This window comes from Dromaius novaehollandiae, chromosome Z (genome assembly GCF_036370855.1).
Source record: "Dromaius novaehollandiae isolate bDroNov1 chromosome Z, bDroNov1.hap1, whole genome shotgun sequence".
NCBI lineage: Eukaryota > Metazoa > Chordata > Aves > Casuariiformes > Dromaiidae > Dromaius > Dromaius novaehollandiae.
In genome coordinates, this window is record NC_088132.1 from 43,192,714 (window position 1) to 43,209,993 (window position 17,280).

At 38.0% G+C, this 17,280-nt stretch overlaps 1 protein-coding gene across 1 annotated transcript in view; it reads right to left on the minus strand.

Annotated features, from left to right (window-relative positions):
* LOC135324820 (calcium/calmodulin-dependent protein kinase type IV-like) overlaps positions 1-17,280 on the minus strand; it is a 173,660-nt gene that overhangs the window by 137,280 nt on the left and 19,100 nt on the right. The gene's annotated exons all lie outside the window — the stretch shown is intronic.

Genomic DNA, 17,280 nt, shown 5'->3' on the forward strand with positions numbered 1-17,280 from the left:
TTGTGGCTTATCCAAATCAATTGTTTTCTAATTTCACAAAGAAGAGATTTGTTAACAGCTACAACACACAGAAAATAAACCCGCAGTAAAACAAAACGAGCGAAATGCCTTGATCATCCAGATCTTCTAATATAAACAGAAAAGCAACTTGCATCAGCTTCGAAGGAGGAGTATTTCTACCACAGATGGCTGGCTGCAGAGATAGATATCAAAAAATAATGTTGACTACTAATTCACTCATGCGGGAGAAATTAAGCACAGGCTTGGCAAGTGCAGACATGTTGCTAGGGGAAGTTCTTCCAAAATGTGGGAACCTGTCTGTTCCATCTCGCATGTTCAGATGCAATGAAATGGGACTTCTCCAAATGCTGCATAGCAAATAAAAACTTAACTTTAAAAATTGGTCTTCTCAGGCTAGAAGGGGGAAAAACACTGAGAAAAATGTTTTTGGTGCTGTTGAAGGGAAAACAGAATCCCTTATCACTAACAAATTTGCTGATCATCAACGCTTCACAGTGATAAAGAAAATCACCTGCAATTTACAAACGAAACACATGAGCACAGAGGACCATTTAAATGTTTCTAGGATGGCAGGAAAAAAAGTGTTAATGGGTGCCATTTTGCTATTTAACTTGAACACACCACAGTAAAATTGTTCTCCAACCTACAAGGAAATACAAGACTGGACATGTTTCAAGAAGCTCAGCGCTTCATCTTGACTAACTAGCTGAAGTTCCTTGATCCTCTCTTTCTCCCAGCTTCCACTGATTCATTCTGCCGTAAGTAACCATAGAGCTCACGGCTGAAATTTATTATACTAATAATTCTGGAGCAAGTCTGACCGAAAGAGAGTATAAATTCAAATGAAGTTCTTTGCCCACAGAGCTTAACAAAACCTTTCCAGTTTTCCGACTCTGAATTCTTCTGCATAGCACTTCTATCTTTACTTACACTACGAAGGAAAAGAAAATAAAGTGATCCTGCGACATCTGTTTTTTCTCAGTTTCTTCATTAGAGTCACCTGCCCCCTTTCCTGGTTTTCACATAGCAACAACTGCGATTTTCCCTCTGCTCCGGGGAAGGGGCCCCGCGCCGCCTCAGGCACTCCGCGGCCGCGGCGCCACCCAGGGCTCCCGGCGGGCCCGGCCCCGCCGCTCAGCACCCTGGACAGCGCCCGCCGCGCCCCGGCCCCGGCCCCGGCCCCGCGGGAACTCCTTAAATCGCGAACACATGAACTAGGAAGAGGCCCGGCCGCTGTTTCGTTTTCGGCTAAGAAAGAGCTCTTGCACTGAATACTTCCCCCATAGGCCCCGAAGCAGGACTCGCGTTGCCCTTCTCCTCTCTAACAGCATTACATCAGCATCGCCCGGTCAGCAGATACTTTATGGATGGAGGGATGAGGTCTACCCTAATGAAACGGTGCTATCAAAAGGAAATCATTTGTCTTTGCCTTCCCGTTTCTCTGCTGGTAGAGCAAACACTTGTCAGTAATAAGATACTGGTGCCGTGATGCTGTGTTGCTTCAAAGCAGCTGCTGTTGCTACTGAATGACACTGCGGTACATGGTAAGAAAAAAACTTCCAGGGGAAATGTTGTTTTTATAAGCAGGAACTGCTCTATAAAATGATGCTGCAGACAAGCAACTACTGACCTGGGTTTTGCGTAGCTGTAATTATTTACAATCTCTGTTTTTCTAAGATATATTCAAATTTCATTACGCTCTGAAAACAATACCCCTGGGAAAGGCATCTGGAGAGCCTAGAACACATCTGTTCCAGATCTGCTACATAAATGTATAAATTCTTACATAAATGCATAGTGCTGTAGAAATAACTAACAGTCATATCACTCTTTAGTTCAAATATGATTTGCTGACATTGCCTTTTATGGAGGAGAGCCTTACTTCTAACACTGCCAAAACTGATTTTGCAGAACTTCAATTAATAACACTGGAAAGAAAGCCACTCGAGCATTCAATAGTCAGGAAAGACTTGTATTAATACATCTTACTCCCTCTTGTTTTATTAAAAGAAAAACGTAGGCAACCTCAACAGTTAGCTTTGGTCATGCACTCAAATTTAGTAAGGTTATATGGTTTCTGAATGACAGGTAGATAAATGCTGCTGTGTTTCAGATCACACATTTTCTGGACCTCTGTTGCTACTCAGCCTCCAGCCCTCCTCCATGCAGCTTTCTAAAATAACTGCTGTTCTGTCAGCAAGACGCATCTGCAGTTACTGTGGCTTTTTAATTTTCTTGCCTATTTAAAGATCTTGGATTCGAGTTCATAAATTAGTGAAATTATCTTTCTTCTTAGGGAAAAAATATAATGCATAGAAGTAAATAGTTAAATTTCCAGTCAGCAAAATCACAAGTTATGGTGAAAAGCTCCAGCTGACATGTATTTAGATTTCCATTTAAAGCTGTTCAGAAATTAAAAATAACTCACTTCTAAAATAAAGTATGCTTTTGGTTATATGAATATACCTTTTCACACAGCAGACGCCTCAAATCTTCTAACTTCACTGTCTGATCAGATGAGTATATTTGCAACTGCTTGAGTGGCACCTTATTCTGTATGAGCTGTACGTGAATCATGTGAGCTGCATCTACCCATCGTTAAAATCAAGTACCTATGCAGTATTACGCTGTGCTTAAAACCAGGCTTACTTCACTACATTTTACTAATCATTACAGCATCACGGGCTTAAATGAAACACAAAACAGATACCTGTGGCCACCCTTCTTGCACAGAATTATTCTACTTGACACACAGAGGTGCTGAGACTGGAGATTGTGCTTGCTTTACTGGATTCGAGGAAAGCTCGTACATTTTTACATGGTGGCTTTGCAGTGCAAGACAGAACAGAAGGGAGAGCAAGCTCCTACTTCTCCATCTGAACATCAGCAGCAGAACTGGGATATGGTGCCCTGACCTAGTAAAGCTTTTAAATCTAGGCTTAATTTTAAACATAGGAGCAATACCACAGGCTTCAATTTTCAAGTGCCTTCACAAGTTGAGGTTTCAGTTCAGGCTGAAAAAATTTCATTATTGGTCAAGCATTATCAGGAGGAGTTAGGAAAAATCTCTTTTATAAAATGAGGAGATCTAAGCTGTGCCTCTACAAATTACAAAAAGAATTTTTCTCTTTCTGTATATAAACTCTGCAATGCTATTCACAGTATTGCTTTTCAGAGCAGAACCACATCTTTTTGTTCTCTCTCTTTTCTTGCAGGTTTCTATTTTTATACTATCCTCCTATCTGCAAAGCCTTTCACTCTTAAAAAGAAGCTTATTTTGTCATTTAAATCCCCCAAATCTCCATAATTTCCTCAACTAAATAGTATTGGTTCACAGCAAACCGTTAATTTTCACAACTATGATCAATCTGAAACCTTTTTCCCTTTGTTGCAAATTTAGAGCAGATAAGAACACTTACATAAACTTCTAATAAATGAAATAGGAGTTAAAGGAAAGGGGAAAAGGACCCATTCTGAAGAAAAATATTTCCAAGTCTGTTTCAAAGCTTATTTTAAGAAAAGTTCCCCACTCGCCATACAACTAGTCAGTAAGAGAGAGAAGCATTTTCTATGATCTTTTCTAGGCAACACTGGAACATTCAGAGTCTGAAAAACTCCTGTATCTTTCCTACAATCCATCTCTTCTCAGGTTAAGTTCAAAACCTTTTTGAAAGTAAATCTGGATAACTTGGATGGTGTGAACATGAACTGGCTTAGACTTTAAGTATACTCTTACTTAATCCTTTGCCATCTGGGGGTTACTCTGCTCCAAGCATTTTCAGGTCATTAAAAGGAAAGTACAAACTGAGGACACTGATGATCTTACTAAAGCCATATTCAGTAGCATAGTCCAAAGAAAGAAATATATTTTGAGAGTGGATGTCTCACATTTACTAACTCATTTACCTATTTGCTGGCTGTACTTTCTGCATGTTCTGTAGTGCTCCCTTTCTACGCTTAAATATTAGATGGTTATATATCTCCTTTTCACAGTTAAGATCATATTCTCATTAAGCGGACAACTGTAATCCTGGAGTATTTCGTATTTTTTGCTTTAACAGATTTATTTCAAAAAACTACTCAATAAAAATTCAGAATTTTTTTAGAGCTTTTTGTTGTTTAAAGAAAAAATGTGCTCCTGACACCCTTTTAAAAGGTAGTTTTGATTGTGTAACCGGCTGCTCTTTGTATCAACAAAACTGAACAGTCACCAGTGATTACTCTCAAGTTTCATTTATAATTTGAATGAATGAGCTTTTTTATTTCATCATCTATTATATTGAAATGTTTAAAGTGCGTATCTCGTCTCTGTGGTGCTACACATTTCATAAAAGCATAAGAAAAAACTACATCTTACAATATCACCATCCAAATTTCTAAACACATTTATTGCATACCACACTCTTCATCTCAGGTGATTTGGCTATTGGATAAACAGCATCTACTTTGTATATAGGCCATCAGTAGACTCTAACAGATGCTGGCTTTACATTTAGTTTATTCCAGGCATGCTTGATAGCCGCATCATAGCAACTGCCACTGACTGACTACAGATCAGGGAACGGGGAAGGGGACAAAACAACTTTACAGCTTAAAGCTGCTATTATTTATTTACTTGCATCCTTAATGAGACTAAAGAAATTAATTTCCTGAGTAAAAGGCTGGATTTGTAAATGCATGTAGGTTGGCTGAAGTTACTCTGGGGTGCACCACACTAGTTTATTAATTTATAACTGAATCTCACCAGTAAGGTTACTCTATGTGAGAAAAAGCAAAACAAAGCAGAAAGTCACTGCCTGGAAGCAGATTTAGACAGTCACTCAGGTCTCAGCAATTTAACTAAAAATGAACTCTACTATTATAAACCACTAAGGATTTATTGCTGCATCACACACAACCAGATACTACTGAAGTTTAAAGTTGATACAATTAAAGCTTCTGCGGTGCTTTGCAGAAGGAAACGTTAGTTTTGAGTAATAAAAGTTCTATGGATATTGCAGTCGCATGCCATTATCCACAGGCCAGAAAGTCAGCTCTTAAAAGTAAGTATAAGCAGAAGCTACTTCACTATGTTGGATTCATTCTTGGTGGAATCGGAAGCCCTGAAGCATGCCAAGCAATACATTTATATTCAACTAGTCAATGTGTTCTATAGACTTCCTTTGCATAGTGTTTTCTGTGGAAACACTATTGCAAAGCAGCAATATAAACTGTAAAAACCGACCAACAAATGAGGCCTTTAAGGTTAAGATGCTAATGACAATGGTATTTTCATTTTAGCAACCACTGCAACCAGTTTCAGTATGTGTTTGTGAACTTCACAGATATCATTGCACTTCCACTGCTCTGGCATTAGGATCACCTGTTTACATATTTCCTAATGTGCTTCCACATGTGTCTTCTCCTTTAAAAACTGAAGGTAACCCAGCTCTCCTTTTTTACTTCTTTGTTAAGAATTTTTTCATTTAGATTTTCTATAGAAATACTACTGAATAATAACAAGGATTTTCTTCCTTCCTAACATTTAGAGCAGGAAAAACTCAAGAAAGGCTAGTTTACTCTGAATTACAAACGGTAAGGTTTGTTTCTATATCCAGGGGAGTGAATTGACTCAGGAAAAATTGTATTAAAAGTTCAAGAAACTGAAATCTTAAATTTACAGTGTAGGGCAGAAACACCACCTTAAATCAAAGTAAAAACTTCTAACATGACCATCTTAAAAGGATTAAATCATATTTTGCAGAATATAATTTTTAGGAGAGCAATCATTTTCAATATTGAGGATTTTTCCCACCTCTAGAAATGCAAACAAGACAATTAATTATTGCCAAGCAGAGTAGTGTTTTTTTATCTACTTCTAAATTTTTTTAAATCTTTTTATTGTTTCCCTCCCCCAATCTCTAGAAAAAAGTTAGCAATTCATACGCAAGTTTTATTCAAAGTTGCAAAAGAATATTCTGAAAGACATGGTAAATTTGCACGTGAACTCCTAAGAACAGATACCACTATGAAATGACAAATGGATAGTTTGTGTCTCATTTAAGAAGTGTTTATCTTCAGAGGGCCATCTTGGCATTTATAACACATCATCTCCTGAAGAGTTGGGATAGAGTGCCTACTTAAAAAAAAGACTCCTAAAGCCTTGAAATGGACAGATCTTGAGGTAGCTAAATGAACAGAAATTATGTCGTTTTTAGAAAGATCAAAAGTACACACACAGGTACTGTCAGTTGTACAGGCATCAAAAAATCTAGTATTCAGAAGCAACAGATGGACTGAAAAATTTTAGGTTACTAATTCTATGTCTACTCTGAGAGCTTTAAAGTTTCTGTCTGTTCCCCACTCCCCCCAAAAAATTGGTATGAAATGTAGATACTATCACCATTATCTTCCTGTGTTTCATCCTGCCACAGAAGAAACAGCAAACACAAATAATTACGTGACTGATTAAGAGTTTGTGACATCTCACAGGCCCTGGAAATCCTCCCAGCGAAATGACAATCTTTTTCACATATTGACTCTCCACAATGTCTGACCTGCAGCACGGCTCATTAAATCCTGGATAAGCAATATTGTCTGCACTGCACATGGAAAACATACTGCATAGCATCTAATAAAATGCTTTAAAAATCAGCTATGAACTTGGATATATGACACAATGATATCGTACCACTAGGCTAAATCTACTTCACAACATGATAGTCAAGATGGAAAAAGGTAAGAGACTGCAAGACGAAAATGCTACCTACGAGTTGGCATGTTTACTTTGAGTAAATGTGACTCAGTGTATCATAGTTTTGGCTTTTAAGTAGCACAAAGCTGGACATCTTTATTGTGTCGAGTTGAAAACAGCGGTTTGTGATTAAACTAAACACTGGTCTTTATAAGCATGCCTTAAGGAGGCTCTGAATGAACTACACAACGAAACACAGTTATAGCTGGTGAGGCCTAGATGAACCCAGTTTCATGTTAGGCCTTGACTCAGATTTTTCCTCTTTCCCCAAGACATTTTGAGCTAGTGGAAGGATCCGCTGCTATTCTAAACACTACTGGGTAACATTGCTTGCCTACTCCTAGAAAAAAACCCAAAACCAAAACCCCACCCCCACCCCCCATACGGCCTAAGGAATTATTTTTTTTAACAGGTCTTTCCATTTGGGCAAGGAATATATTTTCACCCGATATCTTGTGGAAAAGAAACATAAGGCTGTTAAGTCTCAACAAAACTAACAGCACATTGAAAAGACACAGCACATGGAAAAGATACTCTCAATGTGTTTTCTGCAATAGCTATATAATCCAGCTTTCTTTTTATGGAAGCCAGTTACCTGAATCCATCTACAAAATCTCACTTGAATGAGTGTAGACAAACGTGATTAGCATAATTACTAACAGACTGCTCAGGAATGGAGATGAATCTCTGCAGTTGTCAGAGGTGCATTCTGCCATTTGTGAACAAAAAATCCTCACAAACTCTCCATTTGCTCAGTCCTGAGAAACATTTGTAAAAAGGCTTCACTAGTGTCCATCCAGACATTACAATCAAAAGCTGTTCCCACTGACTAAATTAATCCAATTAGCTAATATTTACTCTATTTGCAATTTATAGTTGTACCATATGAAGCACCATATTTATAAAGTAATCAGTGTCCTTCCTGCTTCAGAGGGAAGGTATGGAATGTACATGACTAAGTAAAAGCCTTTTCAACATTACACTTCCATCCATAATCATAGATTTGCAACATAGCTCACTTGTACAATTTTCGAGGATACTCTGCGACCCTTTGCTTTATCAGTAAACTAAAATGAATAATAAAAATGGCATTTTAACAAAAGCAGTCAAAACCCCATAGCCTAACTTTGTGAGTTTGAATGGTTCCAAGTATATAGAGGTGGTGTAGTAGGAGCAGATCAGCAATGAACAACTGAGACAGAAGTCAGGAAACCCAAGGGCTGCTCATGTCTCTACCACTCACCTTCCCCATGACATGATAAAGATTTTACTTCTGTTCCTCACTGTCCCTTGCTGAAAAATAGGAATTGTATCTCATACTTTTCATGATAAAAACCTTTGAGAGCTATGAAATACACATGCTGCATAACTTAGTTACTACAGTATCCAATATTTCTGACATGAACACTACATGAAAAAGTAAGTAAATTCAAGAGAGAGGATTGCAGAAGAAAAATGAATAGTAGAGCAGTTTGTCTGCAACCCATGTTTGCTCATTGCTGAATATTATGTGCTTTTGGAAAAAAATCACAAAAAACAGATTAAAAATATAATCTTATGGGACAGGTTATAATAGATCACAAGCTGAATATTGGATATGCTGTTTTGAAGTCAAACCCAGAACTGGTAAGTTAAACCTAAGGCAGGCAAATCTAAAGCAGAAGAGCATTTAGGTGAGTTGACAGAAAACACAGCTATGGACAGCAGAACAAACTACTGCAATGCAAAACAGGAATGGGAAGTGTAACAACAGATGAAATTGGCTAAATCAGACACTCTTTACTGACCACAATGAGGGAAAAAATAGAACTGAAAAATATCAAAACAAGAACAACCAACACCACTCTTCCTCCCCCCCCAGTAAAATAGGTCATATTACTAAAGATGAGTGTAAAAGAAAAGCAAGTGCTTAAACGGACAACTTCAGAAAAGCCAAGGCAACTAGTGAGAGTCCTATCAAAGGCAAGAGGTAGCTAGAAGGCAGACCAAGTGCTGCTCTGCTCAGTACAGAGGGAAAGGAACCATCATAAAATCCTTACAGGGCATCAGTTTAATGCCTTGTTTCTACTAAAAGATCAGGTGTGAACAGGTAAACAGAAGAATCGCTATTTGTCACAGATTAAGATCTTACCTAAGACTGGGGACACAATATATCAAAAAGTACCTACCTAAATTATGTGTTTTCAAATTAACTGCCCATCATGAATTTTATCTTAGACTATCAAAAGAATGATCTGAAGCAATTTCAAAGCCATAACTGTAATATTTGTGAACCCAGCGGAAGTAAGTAAGGCAGTAGAAAACTAGAAGAATCTGTTACTCTCTTTTAAAGAGGAAAAAAATACAAGAGGAAAACGGAGTCCAGACAGCTTCACAGCCTGGAAAAATACCAGAACAAAAAGATCAGTCAAACTCTTTGTAAGCACTAGAGAACGAGGAGGAGATGACTGGCGGCCAGCTTGAATTTGTCAAGAACAAACTGTGTCAAACCAAAAACTTTCTTCTGCACTGTAAGAGGCCTCATTATTGGGCAAAAGCAGCAGATTTCACACACTTTCACTTCGGTGAAGCTTATGACATGGTCTCAAATGACATTCTCAGAAATAATGTAGGGAAACAATCTAGGAGAAAGTGTGTAACCACTGGAGTCACAGCACAGAAGAATTTGGCCCACTAGAGTCAACTGGCCAGCAAAAAACACAGTCCTCAAATGATGTACTGTACCTCTGCTGCAGTCAATCATGTTTTCCATTTGATGAAATCCAAATGCTTTTTCTTCTGTAAACACCTCGTCTTCAAAACAGACCTGTATGCATGTTTGATGATATATTTGATCTCTTTGGCTTTTGTTCATAAGTGTAACTATATACATATATATAATATTTTATATATGCTATAACTATATACATATATATAACTATAAACAGATGTTAATAACCAATAGAAAATTACTGCTCAAGACCTAAGAGACAAAGAGTTGACAATCTGTGTACGTGTAAACACTACCTTACAAACAACTACCACACAAAGCAGTACAATACTGACACATCTAGATCTCCCAACAGTGCAGCAGAAATGCTAGGAGGAGACCCAGATAACAGCATATAAAATAATAAATAGAAATAGATGATGCATTTAAGAAGTAAATACAAACATCTTCCAGGTTTCTGTACAAGCCTTGCATGAACATTGTCTCAAATATCATAGTGCAAGCTACTCCAGGAAAGAAGAATCTTATGTCTCTGAAGTACTCTGGGGAGAACCACCACACCTAAACACACCATGAATAACTATTTTCAACCACCGGAAGACAATAGCAGGGAGTATATCCCGGATGGTTCAGACTTTCAATATTTCATGAGAGACCATGCCCGTATGCTGCAGTTTCAGTCAAAAAGAATGATTCAAGCTAATTGATAATTATCACAAACAGAAATCGAGGACTTATTCCAGTCTTTTTTTTTAGCAAATGAGTTACAATTGTAGTCTACCAGATGAAGGGATAAGTCTTAATCAATAGCTAAAGGAAATAAATTTCTTCCACTCAGACTGTTTATTTTAAACAGACACAGGTCACGTAACTACACAGGGACAGATGATCTCATGAAAATCTTTGGTAACTGGACTTCAAGAAGCAAGTAGGAAACAGGCTGGAAACTTGCTGGGTTGACATAATGAAACATATAAATAATTTGCATTTGATACAGAAGTGTTAATTGGATGGGAAACAATAGAGCCTTGTGAAATGTTAATTCCGGGGGCTGGAACGTGTTTAGAGGGTCATGAAGATGTTTCAGTGTTGGATGGCAAGAATGTTCTCGTAATGCCTTGCTTTAGTAGAAAAAAGGGCTTTTGCTGGTAGAGTTCATACTAGCTTTCTAGGGAAAGCTCCTCTTCCATCAAAAATGCTATTGCAGGGACCTTTCAGAGAATGTATTTAACTTTCATTAAAAACTTACAGCTGCTCTCTTTCTAAAAAGGTAGATAAAACTTATACGTGCTCTTAAGCAAACTAGAAAAGGTTAGGTTCAAAACTTAAATAAATAAAATCCAAGTAAACAGGTTCTACACCTAAGGTTTTCATCAGATCACCTTCCAAGGCCCAGCTTTAGCGGACGAGATTTAGCCCCCGTGATCCTATCCCAAGCTTTTTTTTTTTAATTTTTGTTAGTATGAAAATGACTAAACTAGAACTTTCACCGGCTTTATTTTTTTTACACACACCCCTTTATTTTTTTTTTAACCAGGGCATTGAAAAAGGCCTAGCTTTGGCTGGTCAGTGTTGTTATTTGTTGTCAAAATTATAAGTTATATACACAAAAGGTTGATAGGTGTACCTTAAAGCATGAGCATACAAGGGGCATTCAAATGCCTGCTGCTGATGGAGAAGCAAAATGCTGCTGAGAGAGGCAACAGAATCCCTCTTTGCCAACCTATGCAAAACATCACTAAACCACAGAAGCTCTCCACTGACTACCTGATTAAAAGCCGTTTTGTGAAGCTTGTTAAGCAGAGCAGAGGATCCTTTCGTCCTCAATATCACTTAAATTGTAGTTATGCAAAATAGAATGCAAGAGGCTTATCCATGCACCTGGGCAGCTACTGTAACCTCTCTGAAATCTAACAGCATTGAAAATCGCAAGTGCTTTCCATAATAAAAAAAAAAAATCCCTGAATTTACAATGATATAGATAGAAAATGAACTGTTTCTAAGACCTGCATACAACAGCCTGATAAATTAAACTGTAGGCAGAAAATCAGAAAGGCCCTTACGGAACTCCAGTTGCTTAAATTGTAGTAAGGTTCGCAATAGTTTGAGAGAGTAAGGATCTGACACAAATTGCTTATAGGAGTGTACCTATTTAAAAGTTTTAAATTAAAAATTGCACTTTAAGTTCTTTAGAGCTTTTCTTCATGATTAAGGTAGGCCTCAAAAAAATATAGCCAAACTCCAGAAGAAAAGGGTTACTGCAATTTTCTTCTTTGCAAAAATACTGACATATTTGTATAATTTTAATTAGTAGTAGAGAGAGTGGAGATGATATTTCTTACTACCTTGAAAATATTTTTGTTTTACAGATGACCAAAGCCTGTCTTAATTTTGAATTTTCTATAAACTGATGATAGTGTCTTTCAAGATGTTTGGTCTAGATAAGATCATATTTATTTGAACTTTTTTATATTTGTAAGAGGTCATACAGAGTAATCTCCACAACCTCAAGAGCACACTTTTTTTTTTTTTTTTTTTTAAACAAGTTTTGGTTTAAACAGGGCTTTTCCAATTCAGTGTTAACTGGGAGTTAAGTCATCTGATCTCAACTTCGGAAAAGACAGATAGCATCATATCCACCAAGTCCAACCATTCCCAAGAGGCGAGGCACACCACCACCGTGGAAGAGGCTCAGAGCAGAAACGAACCCGGCAGCTCTCTCTGGGTTATGCACCTGGGCTCCGCGCCAGGGCCAGCACTGCTGCGGGGGCACAGGAAGAAGCTGGAGAGGGACAGAGGCGCCTGGGGTCTCCTTCCTTCTGCTCAGGCCTCTGCTTCTTCAATGCCCCCAGGGCTCCTATGCCTCTCGCTGACAGGAAGAGAAAGAGGAGAGGAGCAATAACGGCACCCTCCTAAGTGACAGAAGTGGAGGATGAGGGGGGAGGAATCCAAGGGCTGGGGAATGCTGCAAGGGGACAAAGGCTGAGGGATGTGGGGGCAGCGAAGAGGAAGAGGAGGAGATGATAAGCAGTCAAGAGGCCTAATAGATCATCCCAGCAGAGATGCATGACTGGCATCCCTGGACCTCTTCATGAAATCTATCCTGTTAGAAATGCTTTCCTAATAGCTCATCTGAATCACCTTTACTGTGAGTTAAGCAGTTAAATTACTTGTCCTGCCTCTTGCAATCAGCTTTTGTGTACTATCACATATTTAACCATCGCACAGGGAAATTATAAGGAGTCATCTCCACAAGGATCTGGATGTATGGCAACAAAATAACCAGCAGGATCTACCTGATCATGCCTTAAATGAGTAAGTTTTGACAAAGGTGTTAAAAATATTTTCTATGACAAGTCTCTGAAAATTCACTCATCTTTCTGAAAATTAACAGAAAAATGGCAGAACAAAGTGTGCAGTGTATGTGCATTCCATATGTAACCATATTTCTGATCGTCTGCTATATTTTGAAAATTGCTTCCCCAAGTCATTTCAAATGATGGAATGAAACTGCTGCTGGTGGTATGTGCAAAAATACTTTCAAGGAAATATATTTTTGTCTGTAGAAACATGCATGAAGTTGAGAAGCTATCTGATCCCTTATCAAATCAAACTATTTGGAAAAGAATAAAAGCTGTCACTTATTCCACATGCATTCTTAAATTCAAGTCTGTAGGAAAAAAAAGGCACTTTGCTGGAGCTAGACAAATTTCCACATTTCAATGGCATTTCTGGCTGATGCTTTGATGTAGATATATTTAACTGTAGAACTGCTGTAAGGAAAATAGTGCCTACAAGGTCTCTATTGTTACATTAATCTACCCAATGCATCCATAATTGTGTATTTCCTAATTTGGGTTTCAGAAGCTGTTCCTAAGAAACTTTGTCAGAAGTGTAATCACCCGGATTACTCAGATGCTCAGCTTCAATCCCACACTTAAGTGCTTTATTAAAGCTTTCCCGCTTCTTTCATTACTGCTGACAATTTTTTGATATAGTTAAAAACAAAAAATGTATTTAATTAAAAATAATTAAGAAACAAAAAAGCTCATTAAAAATAGCTCCACTAAGAGACTTCTCTGGTCAGATTTAAAAGATACAATACCATTCTCTAAACAGAACTCACTCTGTTTGGTGGCAAGATGGTCCACACAATCTACATCCAGAACATTATGTATGCTCTGTTATTCAATAATTTGATGCTAATGCTTCATTTTCAACTCTAATAGCTTATTTAGGTCTTTTATCCTATTAAGCATAATCTATGATATTATTCAAGCTGAAACAATAGCCCAGGTGAGTTAGCCTGATTTGTTTTTATTGATATTTGTGGAAACAGATACATAAACCTGCATTCATACATCTGCTCTAGCCGAGCAAACTGAACTCACCCGACAAGAGACAGTTTCCAGCCTAGCTCTCGGAAAGGTGCTGCACAGTTTCTTTAGACATTTTATGATCTAATTCATACTCATTTAACTTAAGCTGTAAAAAAGTTTTTTGTTTAATCGTGCTGTCAAAGCACCCTCTACAGTTAATGGAGGCGCTTTCAGAAGGTGATCCGTTTATTTGTACAACTCATGTCTAATACCGGTAGTATGAATTACCATTTGCCTCTGCTGACCAGGGCAGGGATCTAACAGCTAGTTACGTAAACACCTTCCAAAGGCACTAGATAATTAGGCTACTAAAGTTGGGATCTCCCATCTTTAATCTCACTCTTGCACCTTAAAGCCAGAATGGTGCTTTTTTTTTTTTTTTAATTGGTACATTCTTTTAGGCTCTTCACTAACCATTTTTTCTTACTTGCTTTACACCAAAGACTTAATTTACATCCAAGAGCTTCAAGAAATAGTCAATACTAAAGATAGGTTGAAGGTCTGACTTCAATCAGTTCCATACGAATGACATTACATATTTGTTCACTTCAAAACCACCACTGTTGACACAAACAAAACCAACAGACATGCAAACCATATTTCTATACTGCAAACAGAGGTCTAGTGTGGCCTCCTACATGCGTCTTCAGATCTCTAAGGTGTCAGTAAGGTATGCATGGGCACACTAATGACAGCTTTAACCTAGCTTAAGGTGGTAGCTACTGCACTGGTAATATAACAGGATTGACTTCAGTGAAGGTAACTATCCACGTAGATGTTCAGGGGCTCCAGGAAGACCGTAGCTCTGTGCTTTCCCTTTGCCAATCACAAAACAATGGGAGCTTCACAGCTGTTTTTACTAATTTTGTCTTCCCTAGAATTATCACTGATATCCTTATTGCATTATACTCATATTTGCACTTGTACTGTAGACTACCTTGGTACTTCTGGAAGTCACAGGGTACAAAAGCTTCCAAATTCTGTGTTCAGGCTTCCCAAATAATTTACACAGCATTGTGTAGCAGAAATAACCATCGTTTCTGCGAGAAAATTTGCTGAGGAGGAGGAAAAGAATGATAGAATCAATGCCCAGAAAGAATCTTCATAGTTTTAACATGCAGACCCTGGAATAAAATCCTTATTTGCTGAAGTGGTGAGCAATGAACTTACTGTAGAATAACAGGGAGATGAGAAAGAAAAGTCTATTTTTTAAGTACTATAATTCCAGTTAAGTATCTGCTTCTAACTAAAATCGCTGTGCCTATCCAGGAAATCATTTGAATGAACTCAAGAAAGCTTTCAAACTAACATTTTATCTCACTCACTGATGGTGAGGGAGGGAAAGGACAGGCTGAAGCCAGTTTTCAAAGAAGCTGAACTAATCACATTTAGCAAAGTTTATGTTACATGATGATGAATGTTATGCTACATTATGTTAATTTTGCTATGGCCCAAACTTTGCTCATGCCATTGTAGGCAAAATTTCTTGAACAGAAGCAAAGAAGGTGTTTTATTACAGAAGGGAACCTTTTGTAATTTTAAAATAAATCAGTTTTTATGTTAAATGAATTTAAAATTTAAAATAAATTTGCTTTCCTCCCTGATGATTATGACAGTCTGGTATGAAAAGCTCTCTCTCTGGGGATGAAAGTACTTTGCTATCCATACCTTTTCAGACTTAAATTTCAGAAAATAATAATGGTTCTAGTGGTAGATCAGCTCATAATACTTGGAGTAGGGGAGATCAGTGAAGAGCAATCATATTGGTCATCCTAATCTTGCCCAAGTTCAGTCCTATGAAACCCAGATGCAAAAGTCTGCATGGCCGATTAGTATTTTTCATCTTTCACTTTAGGCTTCAAGTTTATTTTAAGCAGCTTTGGTAGAGAGTCTGACACATGAGAGTCATATGAAAGAAAGGTACATTATCAGAATTCATTCTGCACTGGAGTTTGAATTCAAACCATTGCCAGGATGCCATACCACTATCTCATTCTAATTATATTGCAGGGCAAGTCCTGACACGAGTGCCAATTCAAGATAGAGTCCTCTAGGAAGTCTGACACTACACAATAGACGAACACTTTCTGAATTAGGTGACGCTTGTTTTGTTTTCTAGTCTCCTCTTCAAATTTTTGAGGTCAATTCATTTTACATGAATAACTCTTCTTTTGGAGTGAATAAAAGTGTTCATTTCTGAATGACTGAGGGATCACATTAAAATGCATTGTTTCTCAGCAACAGAAAATTCTAACAAAATTCAAGGTTGCAGAAAAGGCAAAATCAGGCATAGTGGACTTCTGCAATTTTTTTAAACAACTGAAAGTGAGGAAGCAGTAATATTCCTGCAGTGGCCTTCCTCTGCACTGTCCAGCTCTACAGAACTGCAACATTGCAGCTGGGGTGCAAGCAACATTGCAGTAAAATTATTTATACGTAACAGCTCTACAGGGTGGGGGGGAATATGCTGTAAATAGTGTGCATATACGTGTATATAATGAGCATTTTCTGTATACATATGCTCAAGCACTGAAGGCCAGAGGATGTTTTGACTGTCTGTCAGATACGCCCACATTTTTAAGGTCAATACAGTTCATTTACATGAATAAATCTTCTTTCGGGTTATCCATTTACATTGCATGCATGCTGCTGTATGAGAGGCAATGAACTTTTTGTGACTCTTTTTCCTCAGTCTCAGTATCCCTAGAAATAATTTGTGGACACTAAGAAAGGAGGATTTTTCTTCTAGAGCACATTATTAAAAGGGGGGCCCTAAGAGGAAACACAAAAGCAGAGTTTGGCTGGAGAAAGATAAGAAATGGTCAAATAACCTCTGGCTACTACTAGACATTTACTAGCAATTATGTGCTACTGCACTGGACAGAAATTTAACATCTGTGAACAGAAGAGATGTGGAGTCAGCAAAATGCAAACATAAAAGGAGTTAATTAAACCCTCTTAAACATCTCTTCAGAACACCTCCATATCAGGTAAGAAAGGAATTACAGAGGGAAGCAGATGACAGTGCTGCAGGAATTTCTGAAATATCTCAGGTGTGGGAGAAAGCGCAGAAGATAGTCCAAGAGGCTGACGTGCGTGCTCCTTGGAGCTCAATGTACCTCCAGAGTCCTTCATCTGATCAGGCCCGGAGAAAGCCCTTTGAAGGAAAGGCAGGCATCTCCCAAAGGCTAGGACCAAGAGGGCTTGCACCAGACCAGTCCTCTAGGCAAATACTAAAACACTCCATCTACCAGCCCTAAGGGGACTCAGAGCTGTTACGACCTACAGCTTCAGGTACTTTTTGAAGACTTTAAAAAAAAAAAAATCAGAATGCTTCATTGTCCCTTGCCAGTATAAGCTGGGACCAACATTTCCAAAGGAAGAGAAGTCTTATATTAGGCTTCTAGATACATGTCATTCATTTCATTTCCAACAGT